This window comes from Anguilla rostrata, chromosome 3 (genome assembly GCF_018555375.3).
Source record: "Anguilla rostrata isolate EN2019 chromosome 3, ASM1855537v3, whole genome shotgun sequence".
In the NCBI taxonomy this organism is placed as follows: domain Eukaryota; kingdom Metazoa; phylum Chordata; class Actinopteri; order Anguilliformes; family Anguillidae; genus Anguilla; species Anguilla rostrata.
In genome coordinates, this window is record NC_057935.1 from 21,355,849 (window position 1) to 21,369,234 (window position 13,386).

A 13,386-nucleotide genomic window follows, 5' to 3' on the forward strand; every position below is an offset into this window, starting at 1 on the left:
AGCCCCAAACTCAGATACACAGGTAAAATGGACATAAAAGGTAGCACACATGTGATACTATATAAGATGTTGTAACTTGGCCTCAATTTGATATGCGTGCTCTCTGGGACTCTGGATAAGGTGGCAATCTGAAGATGATCCAGGTGACTGACCTAATTCCCTCCTGCTGACGGAAATACTTTCACACCCCACTGTCACACCACGGGACTTGTCCTGTCATCACGAGACTGATATACGCGTCAAAACCCCAGAGTTCCTGGGTTGAGACTTTACAGCGGGTCTCTTTATTAGTGCCTCCATCCGGTGGTCAAATAAATGTTGTTTCGGGTCAGCTACTTGCTTGCAATCAACCACTGTGTGAGAGGCACGACTGTTTCAGACACAATTTGTTTACCAGCAGCTAATTGCCTGGAAAAATGCGACTTGTCAGTTCCATGTTCTCTACGAAGTTCTCAAAAAGAAGCATCTCACTCAAACCGAGATGGGCTTTCACTCTGTCAGCTGTTTTCGCAGCTTTTGATAACCCATAAAGTCGGCAGTAGTACAATAAATCAAGGGCAGTTTTGATCTCTTTCCATGTCTTCCGTTGTTCAAAGCTGGACCGGCTGAATGGAAGCTGGCCCAGCTCGGGGAAAGGGGAAATGTGAGATCACACTAGGGGCTGTGAAATGGCGCAAGCTGGGACGCATGAGGGACGTCTTTACAGCCTGAGGCCACAACAAGAGCGACCGTGATCCCAGAGACTGCCAATCGGAACACAGAGCCTCTTTTTCAACGTCGCCATTGGCAACAGTCATGCGGAAGCCCATTGGCTGAGAGCCCAGAGGTCAGAGCCCCTAAGTGCCTGCTGCTGCCAGTTCACTGGGTTTTATTTGGGGACCCGCAGCACTCGTTCCCTGATGAAGGGCTTCTATACCTTTGCAGGGACACTCAGAGGAACCCTAAACCAGGGGAATCACAATTCAGGCTGATTATAACTCTTTATTCCGCAGTTTCCGCAGCTACGGTCGGTTGTTCTTTTTTTGCTCAGACGCCACAAAGAAAAAGAAACTTCAGTAGTATTTCTTTTTTTAAGAAATAGCTTTTTTAAACATAAAATAACACAAAGTGACAGTGCTTGAAAAAGAAACGGCCAGCTTTATGGCAAAAAGCTCTATATGTCTGTGGTGGTGATTCCCTAGTAAATCACATCTGGGAAGCTTCTGAACAAAAAGAGAAAATGGATAGCACATCTAAGGAATAACAAAGGAAGGAGTTCCGCATGGTGAGAGAATAATATTTAGTTTAGTTTCTTATTTGACGAAAGGACAATGTCAGACCAGCACACTTTCCAAGGATTTGGCAAAAGCTTTTTTTCATGGAGAGTGTCCTGGTCTGTCTCCGTGCTTTAATAAAATAAGACTTCACCTAAATATTGTTCTTTCAACATAGCAAAATCTGTGTTCTCCTTGTTTATTCTTCATATTTCCAAAAGTACTGTATCTACCACATTCCCACAAAAATGCAATTCTAAAAATAATACATCAACCTATTATTTATACCGGACATATTTAAATAGTTTTCTATCAATTTGATTTATTTACTTTTTGCATTGTATTACATTAACATTAACACATCAGAATATTATTAAAGACTTGCAGTAAACCTATAAGGAGAGAGTCCGCATGACAAAGAGCTCAGAGAAGGATAAAATGGCAGCAGCTATATAGTAAAATGGATATAAAGATGTCAGGCATGAAGACGGAATGTTCCTGCTCTAGATGTTGTCTTCTCATCCCCGGCAGCAATGGAAATGAAGACAAGTCGCCCACTGCTGCTGAACACCTACACAGCACTAAATAACATCAGCCTTCAGTTTTCAGAACGCAGTCCTAAAATTCAGGTCTCTGGGGCATAAAAATTAAATTGCTCCTGTCAGCCTCATTCACCAAGGTACAGGACAAAGATAACCTTAAAACTTTCATGGTTTCTCTTGAGCGGGAAGTTTGTCTGTAGATAGGATCAAATCCATCTGACCAGTGGAGTCTGAGTGAATCTCTCTGAATCTGCTAGGCAAACATCAGTCTTGGTAGGTTCCAGAAAAAAGTGTGCATTCATATTTTTTGCAAACCCTTTTTCAAATTTTACATTTCACCTTGAACGAGTTTCCACTTATGCATTGCCGTTCACAGTATGCTCATGGGACAGAATCTCAGAGCTGAGAAAAAAGCCCTAATGCCCACCATAAACATGCTAGTCTCCTAATATGCGTCTGCACCGGCAAAATCCCTTTTCAAAGAAGAGTTCAGTGACTTTCAAGATCCTCCGTTCCACACTATTTTTTACATTATCGTTTCAAAAATAAAATGGAAAATACCACGACAAAAGAATGTAATCAAGCCAGGCTTTTTGTGGCTTTGATTCTAATTTCCTATATTATATAACAGTCACATCTGGTGACATATGAACTGCCACATCATTGCAGACACGACCCAAAGCACACGTGGCCAACATGAAGATATGCGCTGTCACATCTGTACTGTGAGTCTCAGGTCTTTCAGATCAGCCCACAATATTCACTGAGGAAGCTGTCAGGCAGCTTATCCCAATAAACTAATGAGTACTGGGTCCAACACAGCCTTGACCCATACAGCCAGCATGTGCATGCTGACAGGACTCAACTAAATTTCATCATACATGTATTGATGTCTGGACTCTTTCCCGTTTTCTGTATAACCCTCTCAGAAACCCTGCAGTCTTACCCACTGCGAGCTGTTTAACCTATACGATCCACGTTCACGGGGTAGAGGTTAATGACCGACTCCCCTACATTAATGGGGTGCTGACGTCCATAGACAGCGGTGACGCAACCCCTACCTCTACACCGTACTGTTCTCAGGGGTATAAAACAGCATGACGCTGTAATCCGTGATTGCTCATTGACTCCACAGGCAATTTCCGATGCTAAGATGTCACTGCGGTTTGCCATTCGTTTCAATTGGCTGCTTCCCTCCCCCACGCAGAACCCCACCCCCCTCCCCCTCCTTCAGATCGGACAAGGGTGTTCAGACCAGGTAATAAGATTAATCCAAGGGTCATATCATCAGAGCATTAAAGTGTCCCTCGAGTGCTGATGTGATCATTGGTGATACGACTGACGTCTTTAAAAGCTCAAAGACCGAGAGAGATAGTGATCAGTCATGACTGAAGTAGTCCTTGTTCTGGTGTTCTTTGTGACAGCAGCCATCTTTTTGTGCACACCCTCAAACTTCTCACTCATTCCTTCTAGGATCAGAGTGCGGCACGCTGGGAAAGACGTCATTTACGTCATTGAGTTCCATTCCAGGCAACCGGATCCTGAAACCTTAGTAAGCATATGGGAAATAAAAAACGTTTTATCAAGTTTAGCAAGTTCCACAGAATACAACAAAATCAATATCTGGGGTACACAATGGAAACAAAGCTGTGCCACACTGTTTTATAATCCAGAGGTGTGCTGGGGTCACTTGGGGGTCACTCGGCTGAAGCCGTTTCATTTACATGGATGCTCAGGTTCCTTCCAAGCTTCCAGAATGTGTTGCCATGGCAACCTAGATGAACTTCTGAGGGGGCTGCTGTGCAGTGGATTAAGGTTTCTTTGACTATGCAAACATTCTGCATTCTGCACGCACGCACACACACACACACACACACATTCATCATCTATCACCACTATAACTCTGAACAGAGGGATTTGGTTTTTCTCTGCTTATGCACAAAGCACCAATCTACCAAATACATCAAATTCAGAGAACAAAAGAAAATTAGCCATTCAATTTACAGAATGAAATTGATCCTACAAACAAAATGATAGAGATGATGGTCCTGACATCAGTAGAGTCACAGCGGGGATATGAGTTTGATCCTGTGAGGATTGGGTAGCTGAGGAAGTAATTAAAGATGAGCTCAACCATGTAAAATTGACTGTTATAAGTTGCTTTAACCAAAAGCCTCAACTAAATGACTGAATAAAATGTAGTTGAGGATGAGTCTGACTGCTAATCATCTATCATGGCAGGTTTGGGGTTCAGGGTTGGCGGTTGGGGGGGTGTGTAAAGGGATTCATTGACAGTGTCTTCAGTCTTTCCGGTAAAAGGGAAGAATGACCATCAGCATCACCTGTCCTGGAGCCGAAATGGACTCAAAACTGCATCAGTGCAAAAATTTAGCAGGAGGATCTGTCTTTCATGCAAATAATACACCTGAATATGATCTTTTTTAGACCATCTGTTTTACCCCAGGCTGTGGACCATGTGACTGTGCTGGTACAAAGTCACAGGTAACTGGAGCTCCACCACTATCCTGCTTCAGTCTGCCTCCAGAACAAACCCTCTGAGCTCCAGGACACAGTAAACAAAAGTAAAAAATAAATAAATAAATAAATAAATAAATATATCAGCCGGCGCATACTGTTTAACTGCCCTGCCTTACATTGCCAGAGGATCCATTAACTCAGAACCAGCTATAGGCATGGCTATGAAAACACACACTGGAAATATTCCACACACTTATTAACTAATCCATTTAAAGCATTCATTCAGAATCAGTAATCCTCCATCCTGTACACAAAAGCTGAACACTTCGGTTTTTAAAACAGCTAAACACTGCAGAAAGGTCAGCTTGAATTTTTTTTTTCTTTTTTTTTTTATATTCCCAAAAGCTTCTTTAAGAAACACTTGACACTGCACTGGTACAGTAACTTGTGTGTTGAGAGAGAGATAGGGGGCACACTGTGTGCCTTTGATCAACTCCTAGAAATTGCTTTCTTTCATTATACAAACTTTTTTTTATCTGCAAAGCATTCTTGCTATCTAGATTAAATTTCCTGTCTACTGACTTGTGCACTCCATTTCTGGTTCAATTTCCCCAAATATTAAACAGAAACATTAATATTTCGGTTTAATCACATTTGAGTCTGTGGCCCCTTGGGCAGTTCAGAAATAACTTTGTAATTGATAATAATGGCAGAAATCCAATAGCCACTGCTGGCTGGATCAGGGTATGCACTTATCTCTGTACTGCTGCCTTCTCAAAGCAGTGGGGCATCAATACAGAACAGAAAATTCCCTTTAAATCAGCCTAAATGTAGCAACTTGCTCTTGAACAGTGAAGTCCAACCTGCTGGATGACACACCTCTGCATTTGATTGGACATTCATTCGTTAATTTATCATTTTAGTCTGTTTTCTTAAGTTCTTCAAAAAATGTATCTACAATACTTGAAACTGTACAACCAAGACCATTTATAGAACTGAGTGCTTGGTTATATTCGGCTCGGTTCTATGTTAATTAAGATAAAGTCAAAGGAAAACTTTATGATCTTACACTTTGCAGTGGAATCAGTTTTAAAATCAATTCCTGCTGTTTTCAGCAGGTGCTTTCATCAACCTATGTTATAGCCGAATATTCACAGAGGATAAACCGAGGCAAAGGACCTTTTCTCTGATTAATAATATCACAATTTTTTCAATTAGGCTACTGTATTCTCACCGATTGTCACACAAGGCATTGGATAACCTGAATCTGTATAATTCAATTTTTCAAGATAATAAACATACTTGAAGCAAAGAGTTTGTCAGTTTCCAGTGCCGGTATCAGCAGCTTATAAAACAACAGCTTTGAAACCAATACGCAACTGGGCAATTTTTCACAAGATTCAGTAGGCTATCACTTGCTCTGAGTCAGTAAGAAAACGCGGAAACACTGCCCTCTAATGGTCAGAATAATTATAGCAGTCGCCACTGGCTGTGCCACTGGGGTGATGTCATTGCAGTACAATAATGGCACATTGAAAATATTTTTTCTAGGTCATTTATTTCTGTCGATCTTTCATATTCGAGACGGCAGTCTGAGAAGGCTGTTTCCTTTTTGTTATTTTCTGTTATTTATTTTTATTTTCATATTTCTTACATGATTGTAATGTAGCTTACATGGCGACCGGGCTGTTTTATTCATAGCTACTTTTTCAAAATGAGAACGACCCGACCAAACCGCTAACCATCGGTTGCATGAGCACGCATTAAAAGCCTAGACCGGGTGTGGTGTTAATAGGGTACATCCGCAAAACTCGAGAACTATACCCGCTAGGCTAAACAGAGTAATAACCACAAATTGGGTGTGGATCATTTGTTTTTCGTGTTTAGGCTACTAATATAAAACGCACCAGCGTTAAAGTTACGTAAGTCTGTGTCTATGACTATGTATAACCAATTAACCATCCAAATGTTACGGACTCATTCGATGTATTGATTTTATAGTGCTGTGTGTAAGTTACTTGTGTAGTTGGCGCCACAAGAATGTCTAAATCTTTTTTGTTTCATTTTTATGCGTCGGTACTTTTAGAATGTCGACTTTCTGAGCCCCATATGGATTTGAGTTTGCAATTTATAGACCTAGCATCAAACAGTAGCCTGTCATAAAACTGCCATAACCTAATCTAAGAAAACACGCAGATAATCAATTTTATGTTCATTGTGCACGTGCTTTCTCAAGAAGACGCACGTAAACCTATTATTTCTGCGTAGGGTATAAATAGGGTATACAGAAAATGCACACTGAAATTCGGTCTGAAACGCATACAAACGCGTAATACCGAATCAATACAAAGTACGCACTAATCATAACCTAAGCTTTAACAGGCTACAGTAGGCCTCAAAGTTCCACGAGATGTCGCTATATGCCATTTAACGATTATTTGTGTATGGGCGCAGTACAATACTAACTGGGGTTAATGCTAAGTATCAGCTCAAACAAGGACCTCTGATTCAGATGGCTTTAGTGATATGCTAAATGTTTTACGACTACCCATGCAGCCTAGTTAGGCCTGATTACTCTTATTTTTGCAATACGGACCTTAATCCCGTGGATCTATTTTACTGTCACACTAATATAAGGGCTTTGTCACAAATTATGTTTATCGTTACGTTCACACAGAGATAATAACACCCGAACTGTTTCCAAGGATTGGCGAGCTGCTTGCAAGGACAGAAAACAGGTTTGCTGTATGCCGTCATATGTACTCATTCTAGTCAAATGACTGCCCACATCCTTGTCATCTCAAGATTTATAGCCTAGGTCAATTCCGTGACAACTTGTTTTGAGTTGGTTTTGTGTGCTGAGGCACAACAATTGAGCAGACGAAGTCTATTTCAATTTGACCACAATAAAAAATAAACCAATCTATTCCCTAGCACGCCATTTACCGACCCGGCATTTGCATGTAGTATCGGGAACTGCCCTTCATAGAAAATGCACAGGCAACTCAACAGGTCACGGTTTGACTGACACACATAATCTGTTTTCCACATAACCTACTGCGCTCCCGCGATATTACTTCAGATGTTGACACCACGCCTCCCAGGCACTGACTCCGCCCCCGTGCGCTGGTGGCGTTGCGGAGGTTGCGCCATGTGGCTCCACCCCCGTGCGCTGGCGGCGTTGCGGAGGTTGCGCCATGTTACGTTGCTATGCTGCTGCTCCCGCTGCTGCTGCAGCGAACCAAGCGAAGAGCCACAACTGAGCAACCGGGCAGCCTCAGTGAGCGAGCGCACGGTGACCACCGAGAGGAAAAGGCTTAACTTTTTTGGTTGATCCAAACGTTATTTGCTTCAATATTATCAGTTATAAAGGATTGCGAATATTTACTGCTCGGTTTGGGATGACCGAGGGCACGCTGTAGCTGGTGCTTTCTCTCCCCTGTGTGGATTATTGTTCGCCGTGCTGAAGAAGCAGGAGGCCCCGCGGTGAATGTGTGTGTGCAGGCTCGGGGATGATAATGATGAGGTTTCAGTGGGGCTGCAGCGGGTGAATTGAACTGGGCTTTTATGTTCTTCTCCTCTTTGATTCCCCTTACCTTAATAAAAATTAATTCCCCAAAAAACTGGACCCTCCTGGAGCTGTTTATGAAGGTAAGCAGCATTATTATTGTTTGAAAGTGTGTCAGTTTGCTTCTGTTGTGCATTTTTAGAAGGGGGTTGTGTGGTATGTACGATGGCTAGTAGCTATATAGCTTGCTAATTCGCACTGCCTAACCAGGCTTGGTTTGTTTTTCGGGTAGTGAGTTACCCAGCTCGCAAATGAATATATCTAGGCGACTCGCTACATTAGTTAACTTAGCTAACGTTAGCTGCTTAATGTTAGTCTCTCTGTGTTCGTACACTAGCTAGCTATTTAAACCACTCCGTTTGGTAACATTTGGTAGCAAGCTAACTTGGGTAGCTGTATGTTAGAGTGGTGTTGTTCAGTTGGATATATTACCACTAAAGCTGACACAGTCCGTTTTATATGGCCAACAAAACTAGCCAGCTAGTTTAACTAAGTTAGTGATTGTTAGGTGCTGAGGTCTTGGTTCTCGTCCACTAAGGCTGACTAACATTAGCTACTTTCGTAGAGGACGTTTCTAACGTTAGTCTGTTAGACTGCTTATAACGCTGATTGCTGGCGTTATTTACTAGTCTAACCATACGTTAGCAGTATAGCTAACATCGCTAGCTGAAATTACGTAGTAGTCATGGGAGTTGGATTTGGTATTAGCTATTCGTTTACGTTGTTTTTTTAGCCTTTTAGTATATCTATCAAATTCAGCCAAGTAAACGTTGATAGTTGAATAACGTAGCTACTTGCCAAAATGAGGATACATTGTTATTTCGCTGTTCTACCTGTGCTAACTGGGGCAATGGGAGAGTAGAAATAGATTGGCTGGCTAGCAAGCTATGAAAACGGCACGGCTAGCTATTCACTTTTCTTCAGGTTACAGATTTGTCGTGTCAGTTAAACGTATACGTAGACCTGTATGACATTATCAGGTAGGTGCTGTGAGCTAATGATGATGATTGCAGGATGAATTTGGCTAACTGTAGCTTGCAAATTCGACAGTTAAACATCTATGAGAATTTTTGTTAACGGTAGCTGTCCTAATTTCGCTATGGATAGAGAGCAATGTTTTGTTTTAATTTTGAAGAACAAAAATCGATGACTCAAGGCAATATTGCTTTCTTCATCTTTTGCTAAGTGGCTAAAGAATGATTTCTTAGTGTCATGTGGTGACATGGAGTATTCGTTTGGGTAACATTTGTGCACGATCCCATGGTCCGGAATATTCTGTTTATTGACATTAACTCCACACACCCTATTTTTATATTGTGCGTCTGCGTGTGTGCGCGAGAGAGACAATTATAATTATCCAGTCGATTTTTATCCACAATGTCTATAATATTAGTCATTTCCCTCCTTGTACAGGTGCATTGGGGTGTTTGGAATATGTCGATATTTGACTGATGTGCGATGTTTGGATTGAGCAATTTTCTGGTTTAATGTCCTCCTGCAAAAACCTGGCTTGAATTTCTGTAAATCAAGCACACGGGGCTAGCACGACCATGCTGCAATCCAGTCAGGAGTAAAATACTGATTGGAGTCCTGTGGTAAACTTAATTAAAACCTTGCCATACTTGTTGCATTTCTGTAGCATATAACCGTTTTTTTTCACAATCAAAAGGTCCCAATATGGAGGCTGCACTTTGGCTTTTTCGGATTTAGAGGACAGGGCAGGATGTGGTGGAGAGGAAGGAAGAAGCAGGAGTCAGCTGGCTGAGTGGACATAGTTTGGGTATAGCGCATTTGTGTCGTGAGGAGCACCTGAGACTCTGTGCCCTCTGGGGAGGAATTAAAGGGGACCAGGTGCCTGGTGATTGGGAGAAGCCACACCCTGTCAGATTCAGTCATGCTGGGGATCTCTCAGAAACCAGCAGGCCTCTCTCTCCTGTAGCGCAGGAGACCATATGCAATTGAAGGTCCCATTTATGTCCTTCAGGCACATCCTGGCTGTGGCTCCACCAGTCAAGTTGTTTTTTTTTGTTGTTATTTAAAAAAAAATCTCCACTCTCCACACACCTTCCTCATGCCTCATTTAAGTGGAGGAGGTTGTTGGCTTTGGGGTTTTTCAGGTTTTTCTGTCTGCTCTGAGCAGCACCCAAAAGGAAGGCCAGCCCTACGAACGCAAATGTCTGTGAGTGACTGACTGACTGACCGGCTGAGTGATGAAGTTACATCATTGGTCGGCCGGATCACGTGTGTTAGGTCCAGCCATATACTAGGTTTTAACCTGGTCTTGTTTCTTTTTTTTTTAAAATATGAGATGAGAAATCTGTCCAGGGTTCAGTTTGGTTCTGAGACAGACCAGTTGTGGTGCTGGACTAGCACAAGCCCAAAACCAACCAAATGAAAGGCAAAGTACAGCGGGTTCTGGTCCAGGGTGGTTCAGAGGAAGTACAGCAGGTTCTGCTCCAGGTTGGTTCAGTGGAAGTACAGCAGGTTCTGCTCCAGGTTGGTTCAGAGGAGGATACAAACTTGAGAACATTTGGCATAATAAACTGTGCCTTGAGCCTTTACCCACCGGTACGCTCAGATCTACACACAGGGATATTCATATTCAACTCCTATTTTCCTCTACCAGGAATTCTGACAGCACAAATGTATTTAATATAAAAAGGACATATAGGCTTAGATTACAAGATGAATGTTTATTAAATAAATATACACACATACATAATGTATGCGTAAAGTATGTTATCATAGCCTTGAAATGAAATGTTAACTAATCTCTGGGTTCATATTGCCATATAAATATAGCCACGTTGTAGAGCACAATAAGCCATGTCACTTAAAATAGTCATCGGTTCAGATCCGAGGCCGTTCAAGTATTCAGGAAGCTTCAATTAGCCTTGATACACGTGCCATGTAGAAGTGCATACCCCCCATTGTTCACATGCGCACCAACATAACCCATGAGTTTTCCCCCTTTATAGCACAGTCATTAAAGCCTCTTTCCCTCATATCAGCTGAGAACGCAATTTAATTTCTGTACCTACCTGTTGCTGACTTTTTATGTAATTAAATGCAAAACTGAAAATAAAGATTGTCACGTAAGCTATATTTTGTGCATTCAATCGCAGTGCAAGAATTACATGTGAAGCTATGCGTACGCCCACCGCGTCAATACTCTTGCATGCGTTGGCTTGCGTTATGAAATGGAGCAGTGTCACAGATATTCTGTCTAATGAACACTCATTCAGTTCTGCATTCCTTCCTTTGTGCTGACCTCTGCGTCTCGGAGGTTCTGGTCGGCAGTGGAATGTTCCGGTGCTGTCCACATTGCAAGCTGGGGATGTTCCGTCTTAAACCACAACTTTAATGAATACTTATGACGAGGCAACAAATCTGAGGACGTAACTTCAACAATGACAGGAACTGAATTCTGAAATTCTCTGTGGCGAGTATCTATTTGGTTTATATAGCCTGTGGCTGTCTTAATTACCGTTTGCATTATACAAGCCTTCTCTGTATGTACAATTATAGCTGGTTATCCACCATGAATTTTTCTGGTATGGATTGTTATATTTGAATAAAATGAGCATGCTTTGATAGGCTACAATTAGGAAGCACATGTTTAATAAAATACATGCTGAAGGTAGGCCTAGATGCTGTAAAAACAAGCAACTATTTATCTTCCAAGGAACCCAGCAGTTTATTCCAGGTTGACTTTGCACTTAGCTTTGATATGGGAAAATTTGGTGTATTAATTCAGATCACACAGGTGGAGTACTACTTTTTATATCAGGTTAGCCACATTAAGTTTTTCTTGCATTATGTAGTCAGTCAGAACGTCATCTGTGTGAAACCTTTGATCATATGCAGCAAAATTGTATCTGCTGAAGTAATTTGATTCACTCGGGCAAGGCTAAACAAAATGTCCACTAGGAAGACGCAAAGCTTGTTTCAAAAAGGTCAAATTGGCACTGGACACCTGTCCTGCATGGGCTTGCTTAGTAAAGCCACAATTCCCTAGAGTTACCATGGCATGCAATGGCTGACACAGGCGGAAAAACAAGTTACGAAGGTAGTTCTGATAACCTAGATATTTGAAATGGGTTATTTTCAGAGGAGAGAACCGCAAGCAAGCCAGATTTAGCTAGCACTGAAACTGCTACGCTAATGCTAGCCTTTGAGCCATGTGAGGAGTTGATTATTATAATCAGCTTTAGACAAGTAAATTGTTTTTCAGAGTGATCTTCTCTGTATTTTAATTGTAATGTAAATTCTGTTTCACTACTCATTTATCTCAGCTATCTACGACAACAGGGAAAACACCAAGCACCTTTGCAAACCAAGGGGAATATATTGCTAGCTAGCTATATCGATTGTAATTGGATTTGCCTCTCCGTGAGTCGTTATAGTTGTCAGCCTGTCTGGTGGTAGCTAGTTTACTGCTTGAGAAGAAAGGCAGGGCTTGTTGGAGGTGTAATTTATAGGCAACTGGTCAGAATTTATATAATTTAACCAAATTTGGAAATACTGAGCTGATTAATTGATTTACTTACCTGATAAGAAATGCATACTGCAGAAGCTTGCATTTGTAATACTTTGTCCTGTTTAGTCTAACAACTAAGTGACTTGCAGCCAGAAATGTAATTCTGTCGAATGATCTTGCAGATCTGCATAAATATTATTTTAGAATCTTGTGTATTCAGCACCTGATGATGAAAACATAATTGTGCATATATTAAGCCGATAGATGCCGATAAAGATTTTTATTTAGACATTTTTTTTGCTTGTGTATATAGAGGGCTAGGTAAATGTTTTTTTGGAGCGATTTTTCGTGCCAACAGGCTTTCAGCATTGCAGCTCCACAGAGGTGTATCCTTTTTAACTGCTTGTTCCAGTTGGTCTCCTATTGCTATGCATTTTTCATTGTGCATGTACTGTACCGAGTGCAAAATCAGGACCAGCTTTCACAGCTACTGTCCACATTTGGGTACTTTATAATTTTTTTTGACCTTTTCCACTTGGATCGATGTGAGGAACAGATTCAGGCAGATACGCCGACGGTTTTAGCCTCCGTTCTCGTCAGAGGAGTGTCAGCGGACTAATGGAGAAAAACGCATCAGTGCTTCATTGGAAGCTGATGCACTGTGAAAGAGCCTTTATTGGTTTGTGTAACGTAGCTTCTAAACAAACAGTGTCGTCTTTGTAGTTCTTCAATGAATTGTAATCAAAATGTACTAGCTTGGCAGCCATGTACTCCCCTCTAAGCCAATGGACTGATTTGTTCAGACAGTTATTTGTTATGAACTGCATTATGCACAATACACGATGGCACAATTAGGTATGGTTGTGCATTTGTTCTCTTTAATCGGTTAAGGAAGTTTATGTAAGTTGCTTTAGGTCAGAAGGATCACAATGAGCCTACAGCTTTAGCTGAATTTGTGCATTTATGATCTTCATGCATCTGTCTTCTGTACAAAGCCAACCTAGTTTTTTAGTATAGTTTTTTTTTTTTTAAAGTTGAATAAAAATGTCACATGAGCCAAAAGAA

General features: G+C 41.4%; 1 protein-coding gene across 1 annotated transcript in view; it reads left to right on the plus strand.

Annotated features, from left to right (window-relative positions):
• Positions 1–7,459: 7,459 nt before the first annotated feature.
• ptpn4a (protein tyrosine phosphatase non-receptor type 4a) overlaps positions 7,460–13,386 on the plus strand; it is an 85,239-nt gene continuing 79,312 nt past the window's right edge. The window contains exon 1 of the mRNA XM_064326727.1: positions 7,460–7,924. The gene's annotated coding sequence lies outside the window, so the exon portion shown is untranslated. The remainder of the gene's footprint in view (positions 7,925–13,386) is intronic.